Source organism: Capricornis sumatraensis, chromosome 16 (assembly GCF_032405125.1).
Source record: "Capricornis sumatraensis isolate serow.1 chromosome 16, serow.2, whole genome shotgun sequence".
In the NCBI taxonomy this organism is placed as follows: domain Eukaryota; kingdom Metazoa; phylum Chordata; class Mammalia; order Artiodactyla; family Bovidae; genus Capricornis; species Capricornis sumatraensis.
The window spans coordinates 3,660,450-3,673,098 of record NC_091084.1 but is presented as its reverse complement, the minus strand read 5'-3'; positions in this window follow the sequence as shown (position 1 = coordinate 3,673,098).

The following is a 12,649-nucleotide window of genomic DNA, read 5'->3' as shown; positions in this document are numbered from 1 at the left end:
TTTTTGTTGTTATTTATTACCGTATCTCTAAATAGCATGCTTATCTTGCTTTACCTGTTTCCAGTTTGAGGCGTTTCTTTAATTTCTAATATAAGACTTTGTTCTGCTGCTTCCCAGCCATTACACTTTCCCGTCCTGTTCCCCTTTTCCCAGTGTATGTACTTCAGTGCTTTCATTATTGACTGTGATTAAGAATGTATGCACGATTGAGATTATGTAACACTGTACAGCTAAGTGATACGTTACTCTTACCCTGTACTGCCTTTTTATTTCCTTGACTTAATAATTAACTTTGTTTGTGTAGGTTTCTGTGTACTTATTGCTAATTAAACCCAAAACTCTACTTTCAGACATACCAGTTGTTTATCACTTTTATCCATCTTGAAGAAGTTGCTCCTGAAGCAATAATCTGTTTTGTCCATTCTGAACTTTTTGCCTTCTGTGGCTAGTGCACAGCTGTCATCCTGGGATCTCTTTTCACCATCGTCCTAGGAATTACTTCTGTCTCCCTTATGTTGGCAGTTCACCAGGTGGCTCAGTGGTAAAGAATCCACCTGCCGGTGCAGGAGATGCAGTTCAGTCTCTGAGTCAGGAAGATGCCCTGGAGGAGGAAATGGCAACCCACTGCAGTGTTATTGCCAGGATAATCCTGTGGACAGAGGGGCATAGAGGCCATAGTCCAAGAGTCAGGCAAAACTAGCACACACCCCTATATTGGGTTCCCTGATGGCCCATTTTCTGTGTCTCATGTCCTAAGATTTACTGCTTCATTTGTGTGGATCATTATCAAGTAACTTCTTGAGAACAAAGGGAGTATAGAGATACATTTTTTCACAGAGTGGTATAGGAGATCTGATTTCTTCTTACAGATTATGCCATTCAGTTCCCCCACCAAAACACCCTGTATTTGGTGTCGCCAGTTTTTGAGTCTGGAGCTGGGCTGGACCACAACACTGTTTCATATCCATATTTTGCTGAGTCCAGAAGCATTCTTTGTATTGTACCATACTGCCCAGTATTTATAGCTTCATTGGTTTCTGTTAATATTTTCCTACCTAGGAACTCTGATGGATTGACTTTTTAAAATGAATCTGTGTGTGTATGTGTGCACATAAACATATTCACGTATCCTGTGCTCTTTAAACTCAGGAATTGAATATATTTGGATATATTTTCAATTAAAATATTTGTCATCATTACTACTAAGTATCTGAAACTCAGAAACTAGATTTGGGTAACTAAATAGCCCCTTGCTGACTGAAGTATTGCCATCTGAACTTACAGCTCAAGAGATTTATATGTGTGTATGTTTCTGTACATGTTTTTACGTGTGTATATACATAAATATATGTATACCTAAATATATTCATCTTTGATCAAAAATATGCCTAAGGATAATTCCATCTAGTACTTGCACTTCCCAGGTAGCACTAGCAGTAAAGAACCTGCCTGCCCATTGGAGGAGACAGGAGATGCAGGTTCAATCCCTGGGTTGGGAAGATCCCCTGGAGAGGGGCATGGCAACCTACTGCTTTTGCCTGGAGAATCCCATGGGCAGTGGAGCCTGGCAGGTTACAGTCCATTCGGTCACAAAGGGTTGGACATGACTGAAGCAACTTAGCAGTAGCAGCAGTTCTTGATCAAATTATAGGAAAAATATGCCACCAGAGTTTGTGAATTTGAGGTTGGCAAAAGTCTTTGCACATAAAATAATATCATTTGTCTGTCTTAGAGCATCTATGTTAGAATACCTATCTTCCATTTTGCTTCACATGTGTCAAGCAATCCTCATAACTGTGCAGGGTAAGTCCTAGTATCCCCTTTTTACTGATGGGTAAAATAAGGTACGGAGATGTTAAGCAGTTTACTAATAAAGTAGATGGAATTATATAGTGGACTCCACATTTGAACCAGGTAGCCTAGTCCCAGGGTCTGAATTGAACTGTACTGAAATTCAGTGATAACGCTGTAAAGAATGAAAGTGATCCTGGGGGCAAGGATGATAGAGCCTGGGAGCCTTAATTTGTAGCTTTTGCTGATTTCATTAAATAATGCCAGCTCACCAACACCTAGGTTTATCACTGTCTTGCCATATTTGCCTCAAACTTTTTATCCCAAAGTTAGTGCCTAAGGGCTCCCACCCCTGAAACCAAGCAGGACTATGTGGGGCTCCTGGGCATCGAAGCCTTTCCATGTTTCTCATTTCTTGTTTGTACAGTATACACTTCAGCCTCCGTGACCTCTGAGTTCCAAAGGACAGGTTCAAACAGTTGGTAATCAAGGAATGAAGGGAATGCAGAGACAGGAGGAATAATTAAACAGTAATGTGCAGGGTCATGATTCTGCCTCAAGTGATAGACATGACGAGCTCTTCCACAGAACTAAAACCCCCAGCAAGTGGGAGATGTTTACTACTTGTGCATTCTTTATTCCAGAGAAGGTAGCAGTTTGAGAACCACAGAAGCTCATCAGAAGACCACCTGAGGCCAGATTAAAACAATGCAGGCCATAAACATAACTGATCCTCTTCTCAGCAATCCTACCCTTGAACCATTGCTATAAAACTCTTCACCAAATCCTCCCTGACTTGGGGCGCACAGTTTTGAGGCTTTACCCAGCAAGGCAATAAAGCTCTTCTTTTCTACTTCACCCAAAACTTTGTCTTCTAGATTCAATTTGGCACTGATGCACAGAGGCTGAGTTTTGATATCACCCCCAGTCCTATTCCTTTTTCTCTCTCTAGAGATAACTTGTATCACTTGTAGTTTTATGGACTTAACTACTTGTATATGCATCCATAGTCTACGTATAATGTTATATACTTCCAGCCTATCTTTTCCTATTAGAATTCAATAACTCAATTGAATTATACCTACCCTTGAGGCATCCCAGATGGTGCTAGTGGTAAAGAACCTGCCAATACAGGAAACAAGCAATGAGGATTCAATTCCTGGGTCAGGAAGATCCCTGGAGGAGGGCATGGCAACCCACTCCAGTATTCTTGCCTGGAGAATTCCATGGACAGAAGAGCCTGGGGGCTACAGTTCATAGAGTCACAGAGTTAGACACGACTGAAGTGACTTAGGATGCACGTACATCCGTACATAACCTTAAAGGTAGGTGGTCACCATTAGGAGTTACAATAGGACACCTGGAGGCATTCATTTTTTATCTAAATTTTTGAAAAGAATCTTTATGGTGGAAGCAATACAGATAATAAGTAGAACATAAACTTGCCCAACTTTTAAAAAGGACAGCAGAAGAGCTTTCTTGCCTAGGAATATGCAGTCACAGTTCCTTTAGGATCATTGTTCAATGTAAAAATTAAATAGGAGCCAACATTAGGACAAAAAGTGGAATTTGTTGAATACTTAATCAGAAGTAGAGCCTAATGCTAGGCATAATGGCTACCTTTGCAAGTCACCTTCAAGAAAGCACCTGTGTGCTAGATATAAAGCCACTCTTCTACCAGCCTGGAGCTCAAGTAGTAGGTTAGTGGAAGCCCAGAGTTTTGGTGATCCCATCACTTCATGGCAAATAGATGGGTAAACAATGGAAAAAGTGTCAGACTTTATTTTCTTGGGCTCCAAAATCACTGCAGATGGTGACTTTAGCCATGAAATTAAAAGCCGCTTGCTCCTTGGAAGAAAACCTCTGACCAACCTAGGCAGCGTATTGAAAAGCAGAGACGTTACTTTGCCAACAAAGGTCCATCTAGTCAAAGCTATGGTTTCTCCAGTAGTCATGTATGGATGTGAGAGTTGGACCATAAAGAAAACTGAGCACCAAAGAATCAATGCTTTTGAACTGTGGTGTTGGAGAAGAATCTTGCGAGTCCCTTGGACTGCAAGATCTAACCAGCCCATCCTAAAGGAGATCAGTCCTGTGTGTTCATTGAAAGGGCTGATGCTGAAGCTGAAACTCCCAATACTTTGACCACCTGATGGGAAGAAAAGACCCTGATGCTGGGAAAGATTGAAGGCAGGAGGAGAAGAGGGTGACAGAGCATGAGACGGTTGGATGGATAGAAGTTTGAGTAAGCTCTGGGAGTTGGTGTTGGACAGGGAAGCCTGGCGTGCTGCAATACATGGGGTCACAGAGTCAGACATGACTAAACAACTGAACTGAACTGAACAGTACGCTGCATATCTGTTTGTACTTGGCACCCTTTCTGTGCTTTTCCCAGTGCCTTAATAAGGAACCCTGATAACCTGGCCATCTAACTCTACTCCACCCTTCACCCTGCTCAGTACCCAAGAAATTGACTTCTATGCACCATAGTAACCAGAATTCCTCTTCCTTGGTAGAGTATTGCAAATGGGCAAAGCCGTTAGAAGACTGGGTGGGAAGGGAAAGAGGCCAAGAGTTTATGTTTTTGCCTCTTCTCATGCAGTGATTTGGAAATGGCTATATTTCTCCAGATTACAGCTCCTGATGTAGCCCAAAAGTAGATCTCATAGGTTCAGCAACTGCTTTTTCCTTACATTTTCTTACGAATAGAAACATGATGCTTTTGCTTAACCCAGGCTGCTTCACCAACTCTTGCAGTGTCCTTTATCCTTGCCTGCACTCTTTGTTCACTCCATTCCCGTTTCCTGGTGCAGTCCTGTATAGTATAGTCATCTGTACCACAACTAGCTCTAGGAGGCAGAGCCTGAGTGTAGGGGAAATGATGTTTGTGGCAAAAGGTGATTTCACCTTTGTTCATATCATCCCTAATGGTGTTGCAGGGTGTTGGAGAACAATGGGTTAAGAAGATTCAGTCACTGTGGCGTTCAGTCACTGTGGTCACGGTGGGGATTACAGAGGTTGTGAGAGCTAGTCGTTTGGGATTTTATGTTTTGGCTATGCCACATGGCACGTGAGATATTAGTTCCCTGACCAGGGATCAAACCTGTACCCTCTGCAGTGGAAGCACAGAGTCTAAACCACTGGAGCACCAGGGAAGTCCTGGGTTAGTCTTTTTGAATGTCCAGGAGATAGGCACAGGGTAAAGGATAAATTGAAAGCAAGTGTGAAACTTCAGAAAACTTAACTGTGGCAGCTTTAGAGGAATATCTTGTCCTTTGTAGTTGACAGAAGGAATTCTTCCTCTTTGAGGGAAACAGTCTTACTCCCAAGAAAATAAAGCTTTCAGTGACTTCACCTAAGAAAATTCTCTCAGAGGGTATCAGGGTCTACATCTGCCATCCACGTTTACACTCTGGAAAACAATAAAATGCCAGCATATCCCAAATGAGTACAAGGTTGAGCCCAAGAAAAGGCACCTGTACAAGATATTACCACTTTGCATCAGTAGGAGTCTGTGAAACAAGTATGGAAGTGGATTCTAAGGGTTCACACCAAAAGTGTGACATAGGATAGGCCAGGGTTATTGATACTGGTGTACTCACATGGGAAATGTGATTTAATGTATTGGCTTGGAAAGCTGGGAATGATAGCAGTATAGACACAATAGCTGCCTACAGTCAGCTCAGTGGAAATGTCAGAACGTTTGGAAGGGTCCAGAATCTTAGGGAAATGGGAATGTGGGCTTGCTCATTACCAAAAATTTGGTTGCTTACAAGAAGACAAATGTATTCTCTCACACTTCTGGAGGCCAGAAGTCTAAAATCTGGGCTGAGATTAAGGTGTCAGCAGGGCTGTACTCTCTCCAGAGGCTCTAGGGCTCCAGGGGAGATCAGTTCCTTGCCTCTTAGCTTCTGGGGGCTGCCAACATCCCTCGGCTGGTGTTCACATCACTCAAGTCATTGTCTTCAAGGACACATTGCCTCTTCTTTACACGTGTCAAATCTACCTCTGCCTCTATCTTACAAGGATGGTTGTGACTGAATTTATGGCCCACTCAAATAATCTAGGACTCAAATTTCTTAAACGAAGTCATATTTATGGGGGTTTTTTGCCATATAGATTAAATTCACAAGTTCCAGGGATTAGGGATTGCTATTTTGGGGACAGTTATTCAATCTACTATTATATAGTGAATGGTTTAATTATCATACATCTATACCATGGGATACTAACTCAGCAATGAAAAGTAATGAACTAAAAAAAAAAAAAAAAGTAATGAACTATTAATACACATTACAATATGGGTAAATGACCAGAAAATTGCACTGAGTGAAAAAAAGTCAGTTATGAAAGTATACATAGTGTATATATTTACATTTATATATATATATATATACATATATATATATATATATACACACACACACAAGCAGGAATCAAGATTTCCGGGAGAAATATCAATAACCTCAGATATGCAGATGACACCACCCTTATGGCAGAAACTGAAGAGGAACTAAAAAGCCTCTTGATGAAAGTGAAAGAGAAAAGTGAAAAAGTTGGCTTAAAGCTCAACATTCAGAAAACTAAGATCATGGCATCTGGTCCCATCACTTCATGGGAAATAGATGGGGAAACAGTGTCAGACTTTATTTGGTGGGGGGGCTCCAAAATCACTGCAGATGGTGATTGCAGCCATGAAATTAAAAGATGCTTACTCCTTGGAAGAAAAGTTATGACCAACCTAGATAGCATATTCAAAAGCAGAGATACTACTTTGTCAACAAAGGTCTGTCTAGTGAAAGCTATGGTTTTTCCAGTGGTCATATATGGATGTGAAAGTTGGACTGTGAAGAAAGCTGAGCGCTGAAGAATTGATGTTTTTAAACTGTGGTGTTGGAGAAGACTCTTGAGAGTCCCTTGGACTGCAAGGAGATCCAACCAGTCCATTCTGAAGGAGATCAGTCCTGGGTGTTCTTTGGAAGGACTGATGCTAAAGCTGAAACTCCAATACTTTGGCCACCTCATGCGAAGAGTTGACTCATTGGAAAATACTCTGATGCTGGGAGGGATTTGGGGCAGGAGGAGAAGGGGACGACAGAGGATGAGCTGTCTGGATGGTATCACTAACTTAATGGACTTGAGTTTGAGTGAACTCCGGGAGTTGGTGATGGACAGGGAGGCCTGGCTTGCTGTGGTTCATGAGGTCGCAAAGAGTCGGACATGACTGAGTGACTGAACTGAACTGATATACACACATATATATAAAGGATTTATATAACATGCTTTAAATGATGAAATTCTAGAAATAGCAGATTAGTGACTGCCAGGGTATAAAGAGGTGCTGGGGACAGGAAGGAGGAAGGTATGGCTGCAGTAAGACACAAGGGATCCTTGTTGAGATGTTAATGTTATGTAGCTTGATTGTATCAATATCAAAATTCTGATTGTAATATTGTTCTATGGGCTTCCCTGGTGGCTCAGAGGTTAAAGCATCTGCCTGCAATGTGGGAGACCTGGGTTGGATCCCTGGGTCAGGAAGATCTCCTGGAGAAGGAAGTGGCAACCCACTCCAGTATTCTTCCCTGGAGAATCCCATGGACGGAGGAGCCTGGTGGGCTACAGTCCATGGGTCGCAAAGAGTCAGACACGACTGAGAAGTTTTGTATGCATAGTAAACAGGATATCTCTAGTATTTTACAGCTACATATGAATTTCCAATAATGTCAAAATAAAGTGCATAATTTAAAAATATCCTACTCAACAACTAAAAGACAAGCCAATAAAAAATTGGGAAGAAAACCTAAACAGACATTTCTCCAAAGAAGACATCTAGATGGCCAATAGGCTATAAAAAGATGCTCAATATAGCTAATTATTAGAGAAATGCAAATCAAAAGTACAGTGTATCACTTCACACCAGTCAGAATGGTCATCATTAAAAAGTTTACAGATAACAGGAGAAACAAAATGGCAGAGGAGTAGGTGACATGGAGTACATCTCTCCACTGATGCATCAGGAATACACCTTCAGACACAGAAGCTTTTGCAGGACACCAGCTGACAGCAGGCAGGAATCCTTGACCACTGGAAAGGAATATATAGACCCTTGCAAAATTTGGCAGAACAAATGAAGTAGGAGAAAAACCAGAGAGTGAGCAGGACTGATCCTACACCCGGAAGATGGGGGAAATGAAACTGCAATTGTTTGGGACACAGGAGAAGAATTTGAGACTCTTCAAGAGTGCAGCAGTGATCTGCGATTGGCTAAATGGAATGAGAACAATACAGACAGTCTTGCCACATCTGTACGTACCCTGGAAAAGGATGCAACTCCCCTGGAATGTGCGGCGGCTGGGAGCTAAAGCCCTAAGAATTGGAGAGCAACCCCAGGACAAAGTCTGCTGTTGACTGTAGGGAGACTGCCCAAGGGGATATTAGAGAGGAGATTGCCATGAGAAATGCCTTTGAGCAATACTGCTGAGTTACACACAGAGGGTGGGGCCATCACCATCACCTCTCTGCCCACATGCCAGCACCAGCAGCTGACCAACACAGAAAGACCTCAGACAGGGTGGTCCCCGACACACCAAGAAATGGAAAATCTAAGCCGAGGGGGAAGGAGGGTTAAGTGCCTAAAGAAGGACCCCAGCCACGGGGCCACTTAAGTGCCTCACATGCGAAGCAATAAAAAAGGACCACAGCCAGGGGGGCCGTCTAACTGCCTGAATGCCTCGAGCAACAGAGAAGAACCACCCAGGGAGGTTCCTTGAATGCCAGCTGTCAGTTCAGTTCAGTCCCTCACTCATGTCTGACTCTTTGCAACCCCATGAACCACAGCACACCAGGCCTCCCTGTCCATCACCAACTCCCAGAGTCCACCCAAACCCATGTCCATTGAGTCGGTGATGCCATCCAACCATCTCATCCTCTTTCGTCCCCTTCTCTTCCTGCCTTCAATCTTTCCCAGCATCAGGGTCTTTTCCAGTCAGTCAGCTCTCCACATCAGGTGGCCAAAGTATTCGAGTTTCAGCTTCAACTTCAGTCCTGCCAATGAACAGCCAGGACTGATCTACTTTAGGATGGACTGGTTGGATCTCCTTGCAGTCCAAGGGACTCTCAAGAGTCTTCTCCAACACCACAGTTCAAAAGCATCAATTCTCCGGTGCTCAGTTTTCTTTATAATACAACTCAAATCCACACCTGACCACTGGAAAAACCATAGCCTTAACTAGACAGACCTTTGTTGACAAAGTAATTTCTCTGCTTTTTAATATGCTGTCTAGGTTGGTCAGAGCTTTACTTCCAAGGAGCAAGCGTCTTTTAATTTCATGGCTGCAGTCACCATCTGCAGTGATTTTGGTGTCCAGAAAAATAAAGTCTGACACTGTTTCCACTGTTTCCCCATCTGTTTGACATGAAGTGATGTGACCGGATGCCATGATCTATGTTTTCTGAATGTTGAGCTTTAAGCCAACTTTTTCACTCTCCTCTTTCACTTTCATCAAGAGGCCCTTTAGTTCTTTTTCACTTTCTGCCATAAGGGTGGTATCATCTGCATATCTGAGGTTACTGGTATTTCTCCTGGCAGTCTTGATTCCAGTTTGTGCTTCCTCCAGCCCAGTGTTTCTCATGATGTACTTTGCATATAAGTTAAATGAGCAAGGTGACAATATACAGCCTTGACATACTTCTTTTCCTATTATGAACCAGTCTGTTGTTCCATGTCCAGTTCTAACTGTTGCTTCCTGACCTGTATACAGGTTTCTCAAGAGGCAGGTCAGGTGGTCTGGTATTCCCATTTCTTGAAGAATTTTCCACAATTTCTTGTGATCCACACAGTCAAAGACTTTGGCATAGTCAATAAAGCAGAAATAGATGTTTTTCTGGAACTCTCTTGCTTTTTCCATGATCCAGTGGATGTTGGCAATTTGATCTCTAGTTCATCTGTCTTTTCTAAATCCAGCTTGAACATCTGGGAGTTCATGGTTCATGTATTGCTGAAGCCTGGCTTGGAGAATTTTAAGCATTACTTTACTAGCGTGTGAGATTGGGCAATTGTACAATTGTGCAAGAGTGCAATTGTGTGGTAGTCTGAGCATTCTTTGGCATTGCCTTTCTTTGGGATTGGAATGAAAACTGACCTTTTCCAGTCCTGTGGTCACTGCTGAGCTTTCCAAATTTGCTGGCATATGGAGTGCAGCACTTTCACAGCATCATCTTTCAGGATTTGAAATAGCTCAGCTGGAATTCCATCACCTCCAATAACTTTGTTCGTAGTGATGCTTTCTCAGGCCCACTTGCCTTCATATTCCAGGATGTCTGGCTCTACATGAGTGATCCCACCATCGTGGTTATCTGGGTCGTGAAGATCTTTTTTGTACAGTTTTCTGTGTATTTTTTCCACCTCTTCTTAATATCTTCTGCTTCTGTTAGGTCCCTACCATCTGTCCTTTATTGAGCCCATTTTTGCATGAAATGTTCCCTTTGTATCTCTAATTTTCCTGAGGAGATCTCTAGTGTTCCCATTCTATTATTTTCCTCTATTTCTTTGCATTGATTGCTGAGGAAGGCTTTCTTATCTCTTCTTGCTATTCTTTGGAACTCTGCATTCAAATGGATATATCTTTCCATTTCTCCTTTGCTTTTCACTTCTTTTCACAGCTGTTTGTAAGGCCTTGTCAGACAGCCATTTTGCTTTTTTGCATTTCTTTTTCTTGGGGATGGTCTTGATCTCTGTCTCCTCTACAATGTCACGAACCTCCATCCATAGTTCCTCACGCACTCTGTCTGTCAGATCTAGTCCCTTAAATCTATTTCTCACTTCCACTGTATAGTCCTTAGGGATTTGACTGAGGTCATACCTGAATGGTCTCGTGGTTTTCTCCACTTTCTTCAATTTAAGTGTGAATTTGGCAATAAGGAGTTCATGATCTGAGCAAGTCAGCTCCCAGTCTTGATTTTGTTGACTGTATAGAGCTTCTCCATCTTTGGCTGCAAAGAATATAATCAGTCTGATTTCGGTGTTGACCATCTGGTGATGTCCATCTGTAGAGTCTTCTCTTGTGTTGATGGAAGAGGGTGTTTGCTATGACCAGTTTTCTTGGCAAAACTCTATTCGCCTTTGACCTGCTTCATTCTGTACTCCAAGGCCAAACTGGCCTGTTACTCCAGGAGTTTCTTGACTTCCTACTTTTGCATTCAAGTCCCTTATAATGAAAAGGACATCTTTTTTGGGTGTTAGTTCTAGAAGGTCTTGTAGGTCTTCATAGAACTGTTCAACTTCAGCTTCTTCAGCGTTTCTGGTTGGGGCATAGATGTGGATTACTGCGATATTGAATGGTTTGCCTTGGAAAGAAACAGAGATCATTCTGTTGTTTTTGAGATTGCATCCAAATACTGTATTTCAGACTCTTTTCTTGACTATGATGGCTACTCCATTTCTTCTAAGGGATTCCTGCCCACAGTAGTAGATATAATGGTTGTATGAGTTAAATTCACCCATTCCAGTCCATCTTAGTTCTCTGATTCCTAGAATGTCGATGTTCACTCTTGTCATCTTCTATTTGACCACTTCCCATTTGCCTTGATTCATGGACCTAACATTCTGGGTTCCTATGCAATATTGCTCTTTACAGCATTGAACCTTGCTTCTATCCCCAGTCCCATCCACAACTGGGTGTTGTTGAAGCACGGCAGCTGCGACAGCATAGAAGCGCAGCCGAGAGGAGCTGCCCCACGTCCAAGGTAAGAAGCAGCGGCTGCACTTTACTGGAGCAGCTGTGAAGAGATACCCTACGTCTAAGGTGAGACAAACCCAAGTAAGATGGTAGGTGCTGAGAGAAGACTTCAGAGGGCAGACAGACTGAAACCACAATCACAGACACCTAGCCAATCTGATCACACGGACCACAGCCTTGTCTAACTCAATGAAACTAAGCCATGTCATGCGGGGCCACCCAATACAGGCGGGTCATGGTGGAGAGGTCTGACAGAATGTGGTCTACTGGAGAAGGGAATGGCAAACCACTTCAGTATTCTTGCCTTGAGAACCCCATGAACAGTATGAATAGTATGCCAGCTGTCAGAGGCTAGAAAAAGACTCTTAATAGTACTATAGCTGAGGCAGCTGAGGCAGCTGGCATCCAGCACACTTGGTACCACCAGGGTCCCTGAAATCCAAACATCTGCACCACCTCCACACTCAGTCCTCACTGGGCAAGTCCTCCAGGGCAGCCTCAGGAGCAAACTCCTGTGGATAACCCACATGTAGAATAGAGATTGAGAGGGTAACAGGCAGGAATCTAGGGTTCTCCAAATGGGGGATATAGGCAGCAAGTGTCAGAGATTTTTTATCTCTCTCTTAAGTGGCAGGAGGTGTTATAGCCAAATGCTCCAGGAAACAAACCCACTCAGAAGGACAGTGTGGATACTGGAGTGCAGTTTATTACACAGGTGGGTCTGAGGCAGAGTTTCCTCTTTAGCCAGGGACCCCAGCCAACTTCTGTGAACACCTTATATACCTTAAGTGTACTGCTCAGGCCCACATCCCCAAATTCCTTAAGCTTAGCCTGGAAAATGTTAAAGGGAGATACAATCAGGTTACAGCCATGATTCATAATCAGAAAGGTCAGCTGGTTATACTTTGTAACCTACACCAATAGGTGCTATAAAGATTATGAAGGTGATTGACTACACAGGGGATTATTACATTCTTTCTGGCAAAGGGAAATCTTGGCATGGGATCTGGTGTCTATCAGGCTGGGAGGTCTGTTCTGTCATAGGTATGTGATCTCTATGGCCTCCAGGCGCATAGTCCAAAGTTCACTGGGAATGTAAGATGGACAGGGAAACCTTCCTT